At 45.7% G+C, this 6,598-nt stretch overlaps 1 long non-coding RNA gene across 1 annotated transcript; it reads right to left on the bottom strand.

The window, feature by feature from the left end:
• Window positions 1–1,066: 1,066 nt before the first annotated feature.
• Window positions 1,067–1,604, bottom strand: LOC123164056 (uncharacterized). Its single transcript, XR_006482152.1, has 2 exons — window positions 1,549–1,604; window positions 1,067–1,352 (listed from the first exon to the last, which is right to left on the bottom strand). It is a non-coding gene; the product is annotated as an uncharacterized lncRNA (long non-coding RNA).
• Window positions 1,605–6,598: the final 4,994 nt, after the last annotated feature.

Below are 6,598 nucleotides of genomic sequence, written 5' to 3'. Positions count from 1 at the left end.
ACAGCATCCTTTTGCCCTGCATCACATATAGTAATGATGTCACAAGCATGCTCTTGATGAGAACGATTCACATGTGCTGGCGATCTGTAGAGGATGGAGAAAAGAAGGACAGAAGAGGGAGGCTTGTATCTATCAAGCATAAATATTTACTGAATAAAATCGATCTGATCCGTACCAACTTGAGCAGGATTGTCGAATAGCTTCCTCTTATATAGCATCTACATCAGAAAATCCGGCACACCAAATATATACATATGTTCAGAGATGACACAGATATCATTCTGACAATGTAAACCGTAATAAGTTACAACCTCCATTACACATGTAATTTTATCAAATTGACAAGGCAAGTTATAGGAATCGTAGCCTCAAAAATGGTATGTTCCTGTTTGAGATCTTTTATAGAATCAATAAGGTATAACGACATTAGGGATGAAGCATCAAAGATCAATTAATAAAATCAGGGATTAGGGAATCATACTTACCTTGTTAAGAATGATACTGATGGAATTAGTGAAGGGATGTGTGGTACGCATGCCAATGGACCCGTGCATCCTTGATGCACACATGTACGTACACCAAGGTTGCTGTGTTGATACTTGAAAGGAGATCGATTCATCTGTCAGCCGGACATACACGAACACGATTTTGTTTTGTATCTTTCGGGAAAGGCATCCTTTCTTGACTATGTATCCATTACTAAATGAAAGTTATTTTCAGATTTTTTTAACTTGGAAGATCAATAATTAGCCTCGATCCATATCGAGTATGTAGCAGTCCCCTGTTTTCCTTGAAAAAGCAAGATTGCGATTGCACATTTTTTATACTCAAATAGTCAAATTAATACATTTTGTTAAGAAAAAAATCCTTTAGGTGTGCCTTTTGTTTCTCAAGGGTCCACTGGTTCTGTAGTATTTGTGTCTAATTTTTTCTAGAATTCATTTTTTACTTTTTGTGTGGTGTATACAGTCAAACTAACTAACATATGCGTTCAATAGTGATTAGAAGGCACTTTCAGTCAGTTAGATGGATAAAGATCAAGCTTGGCACCACAAAAATTGAGAGGAGAACTGAATATGAATTATCCTCCATTAATCATTCATATGATCCTTAGATCATCGATCTACCAGTACTGGCAGTACATGAGTCTAAACAACATACATCTTGTGTGAGGCAAAATAAAATAAGTTTCATGAGTATCTTATGGCCATACCTGACACATAACATTATCTCACCAAATTTATCAAATCCATGGGAAGCACATTTGAAGAATAACAGGTTGAGGAAAATAAGTGCCAAACCAAATTCTTCTGAGATACTCAATTTCATGAACACAGCACTCCCACTCCTCCCTGTATTTGCAGCAAGCAGTTCATGAGAAAATCAACATGCAGTAAATGAGAGGTAGTTGAAGAAATATATCAATAACTTGCGCTGAATATAGCTATCTGATATGGATGTGTCGATCCAACATGAGTTATCTCTGTCTCATGCACTGACTATTGTGTTATAGTTGAAAAAGTCAATTGTGAACCCCATAAAACTAACCACTTGTCATTGACGGGAGCAACTTGAGGCCAAAGTCGGAATCAGCTCACGTGTTCAAGCAAAGGAAGATGTGATCTGAACAATGGCAGAGAGATCAGTCCTAGATTTTTTCAAGCAGAACAAATACAAAGATTGCAGAAAAAAGGTGCAGTACTTTCTGACCAGACCAAGAAGAACATTACTTTTTATGACTGTAGATGAAAATTTTACAGAATAATTTGGCAAAAGCTAGTACATACCTCTGGGGTAGCATGTTCGGCAGGGGATGTTCTTCCGGCTCAGATGTAGTACGCTTGGGCGGCGGATTTTCTTCCGGCGAACTCGGCTGAGACGATCCTGGACTACTCTTCAAAAGTTGCGATATGAAGCGATTTAAGGGAGATTCCGGTCGAGGGCTCCTTCTAATGGCAGCCAAGTCCCTCTGAAATCTAGGTCGGGCACGCCATGGATTCGTGTTGCAGCACTTATCCTGCGGGAACACGGACTCCGATCCAAATCGGAGACATACGGCAGCAGGAGGTTGAAGATCGTGGTGGTGCGGGAGAAGATTGAGATGGATAGGGAGGGGAACGAGAGCAGGGCGGCGGCGGCCGCTACTGTACGCATTGAGGAGCCCGTGCTCCTGTGTCCTACACGCATTGATTTTCTGCAGGCCCATTAAAAAAGGCCCAATCTGGAACGAAACACAAACTTTGCGGGTTAATTACCTAAAATTACAGGAGGGTTAGATCGAATCAGGTCGAACGGACGGACGAACATGCTATTATAGTACCACCTCGTTTATATTACGATTTTGTCCATACAAATCGTAAAAGCGTATTATGACATGAGAAGAAAGCGCATTGTGACGGTGAACCCGACAAAGTCAATCCGTGCTTTATTATTATAAAAAAATTAAAAAATTAAGGAGAGACTAGCACACATGCCCGTGCGTTGCAACGGGAGGGAAAAAATATCACAACCCCCGAACCCTCCCGCAACCCCCCCCCACCCCACCCACACACACACAATCCGCGGCACCACCTTTGTTTTTGCTCCTTCCCACCGCCAGGAACGGTGGCCGTCCACGTGGCCATGGCGCTTCGAAAGTGATTAACCCAAGGCGACGAGTTATCTTTGAACCGTGCCAACAAAGCAATGTATCTACCCTGGAAAAAAAAGAACACACCATTTATAACTTCAAAAAACTAATCTTGTCGAGGTAGATGTGAGCACCTTGCTCTGCGAGCTACTCTGATGCATGTGGGTTGCTATAAAATAAAAATTCTCTCACAACCAAGATGTGTCAATTCAGTAAAATTCATACTACATCAACCTCAAATGTAGTAGTAAATTAAAAAAAGGATCATACAATTATTTGTAACATAAATCTATATTGTTAACAAATCACCCTATAAATCTTGGCGAGATAGATGTGAGGGCCACCCGCATATTGCAGTCCTCCAACCATACTGCGATAACGAAAGGCGTCATCATCGGTGAGGGGAGTACCAAGATTCGCTGCCAACTTATCGGTGACTGACATGGGAGTAGAGACCTCCTTGCAATTCTCCATATGAGCACGATGAAGAAGATCATCAGCGTACTTTCGCTGAGACAACACCATTCCCCCTGGATTGTAGGTGGCCTCAATCCCAAGGAAGTAAGAAAGACGACCAAGATCTTTGATGGGAAAAGACCCAGCCAAAGTGCGAAGCAAACGATCCACCGCACGGGGGCAAGAGCCAGCAATAACAATATCATCAACATAGACCAACATGTAAACGACCACAGCTCCTTGCCGAAAAATAAAGAGGGAGGTGTGAGCCTTGGATGAATGAAAACCAAGTTGTTGCAGCTGAGTACTAAGACGGGAGTACCAAGACCGGGGGGACTGCAGTGGCGAAGCCACACTTCATCTGTGTAGTCAATTGACTACACAGATTTTTGGAAAAAACGCCGTAGGACAAGCAGAAATCAAGCAATTTTTTTTATAAATTCATACCTCTGACCACACAACACCCAATTGACTACACATGATATGATTCCTGGCACCGCCACTGGGGGACTGTTTGAGTCCATAAATAGATTTCCGAAGCTTGCAAACATGGTGGGGATACCAAGGATCCTCAAAACCTGGGGGTTGCTGCATGTATACATCCTCGTCAAGCAGACCATGGAGGAACGCATTACTGACATCAATTTGGCGCAAACACCAGCCCTGTGAAACAGCAAGGGATAGCACAAGCCGAACCGTGGCCGGTTTAACAACCGGACTAAAAGTGGCAACATAATCAACACCATATTGCTGAGTAAACCCACGAGCAACCAGTCGAGCTTTGTACTTATCAAGAGAGCCATCTGACCTTTCCTTGAGTTTAAAAATCCACTTACAGCTGACGACGTTGGTGCCGGGGGGTCGAGGCACAAGCGACCACGTCTCGGTGCGCTGAAGAGCAGAAAACTCCTCGCGCATGGCAGTTGTCCAAGCAGGATCAACAAGGGCTTGCCGATGCGTAGTCGGAACGGTGACAACAACACTGAAACTGCGCCGATAAGGATTGTAGCGGACAGTACCATCCGTGAGAATCTTCGGACGTCGGATGTGGTTCTGGGAGCGTGTGCGAGTACGCTCCGGCAGTGGTGCAGCCGAAGTGGCAGGCGACGACGAAGGAACAGCGGCCGCTGGCGAGGACGAAGAAACTGCCGCCGATTCCCCTTCGGTCGCATCTGCATGCGCATGCATGCGAGTAGACGTGTCGAGTGGGGGCGCGTCGGATGTGGGCACATCGGGCGCGCCTGGAGCGGGCGCGACTCGCCCAGCTGCCGCGGGCGCGGAGGCACCTGGCGGCTTGACCGCATCTGGCCCATGCAACGAGCGAGCACCAGCAGACTCAGCGGAGGACCCAGCAGCCGATGGTGGTGGAGCACAGGCTGGGCCATCCGTCTGCCGCGTGGTGCAGGCCGGCTGAGCGCATGGCGGTGTAGCATGCATGTCGTTCGCGCCGGTCGTGCCGATCGTAGAGGGCTGCGCTGCTGCACCTGTAGGACAAGATTCAGGAAACAAAAAACACAGATTGTAGTTTCTCACATTAGCATCCTGAACTACTGGCTCATCGGAAGGAAAAGTCACAGGAGGATTTAAGAGAGACAAACCGGGACACGCACTAGTCGCAAAAGGAAAAACTTTTTCATCGAAGACAACATCTCGCGAGATATAGATGCGACCAGTGGACTTGTCAAGACACTTATACCTTTTATGAAATGGACTATATCCGAGGAAAACACACATCTTGGAGCGGAACTCAAGTTTCTGGGAGTTATATTTGCGAAGACTAGGCCAACATGCACATCCGAAGACACGAAGAAAAGAGTAGTCGGGAGTGATATTAAGGAGGCGTGTGAGTGGTGGCATATTGTGAAGAGTTCGGCTAGGCATGTGATTGATCAAATAACACGCGGTGAGAAAAGCTTCATCCCAGTAACGCAAAGGAAGATTGGAGTGAGCTAGGAGAGCAAGCCCGGTTTCAACCAGGTGATGGTGTTTTTGTTGGGAAACGTAGTAATTTCAAAAAAAATTCTAGGCACACGCAAGATCATGGTGATGCATAGCAACGAGAGGGGAGAGTGTTGTCCACGTACCCTCGTAGACCGACAGCGGAAGCGTTATCACAACGCGGTTGATGTAGTCGTACGTCTTCACGATCCGACCGATCAAGCACCGAACGTACAGCACCTCCGAGTTCTACACACGTTCAGCTCGATGACGTCCCTCGAACTCCGATCCAGCCGAGTGTTGAGGGAGAGTTTCGTCAGCACGACGGCGTGGTGACGATGATGATGTTCCACCGACGCAGGGCTTCGCCTAAGCTCCGCAACGGTATTATCGAGGTGTAATATGGTGGAGGGGGCACCGCACACGGCTAAAATATCGTATATCAAGTGTATCCATGGGGTGCCCCCTGCCCCCGTATATAACGGAGCAAGGGAGGAGGAGGCCGGCCCTAGGAGGGGGCGCACCAAGTGTGGAGTCCTACTAGGACTCCCTAGTCCTAGTAGGATTCCACCTCCCATATGGAATAGGAAAAGAGGAAGGGAAAAAGAGAAGGAAGGAAGGGGGCGCCCCCCTTCCCTAGTCCAATTCGGACCAGACCAAGGGGAGGGGTGCGGCCACCCTTGAGGCCCTTTTCCTTCTTTCCCGTATGGCCCAATAAGGCCCAATACGTATTCCCGTAACTTCAACTCCTGGAACATCTCATATGGTCCATGACGTTCAAAACGTCTTTGAAGTCCCGATTCTAAGCCGTTAAGCATGGTGCACTAAACTATCAAGTAGTCATCATATTGAGCTAGCCAAACGTTCATAACGTCTGCATCTGCTCCTGCAATAGGTCTGTCACCTAGCGGTGCATCAAGGACATAATTTTTCTGTGCAGCAATGAGGATAATCCTCAGATCACGGATCCAATCCGCATCTTTGCTACTAACATCTTTCAACATAATTTTCTCTAGGAACATATCAAAAATAAAACAGGGAAGCAACAACGCGAGCTATTGATCTACAACATAATTTGCAAAATACTATCAGGACTAAGTTCATGATAAATTTAAGTTCAATTAATCATATTACTTAAGAACTCCCACTTAGATAGACATCCCTCTAATCCTCTAAGTGATCACGTGATTCATATCAACTAAACCATGTCCGATCATCACGTGAGATGGAGTAGTTTCAACGGTGAACATCACTATGTTGATCATATCTACTATATGATTCACGCTCGACCTTTCGGTCTCCGTGTTCCGAGGCCATATCTGTTATATGCTAGGCTCGTCAAGTTTAACCTGAGTATTCCGCGTGTGCAACTGTTTTGCACCCGTTGTATTTGAACGTAGACCTATCACACCCGATCATCACGTGGTGTCTCAGCACGAAGAACTTTCGCAACGGTGCATACTCAGGGAGAACACTTATACTTTGATAATTTAGTGAAGGATCATCTTATAATGCTACCGTCAAACAAAGCAAGATAAGATGCATAAAGGATTAACATCACATGCAATCAATATA

The sequence above is a fragment of the Triticum aestivum genome, chromosome 1D, assembly GCF_018294505.1.
Source record: "Triticum aestivum cultivar Chinese Spring chromosome 1D, IWGSC CS RefSeq v2.1, whole genome shotgun sequence".
Lineage (NCBI taxonomy): Eukaryota > Viridiplantae > Streptophyta > Magnoliopsida > Poales > Poaceae > Triticum > Triticum aestivum.
The sequence above is the reverse complement of the archived record's forward strand: the minus strand, read 5'-3'. Positions and strand labels throughout refer to the sequence as shown.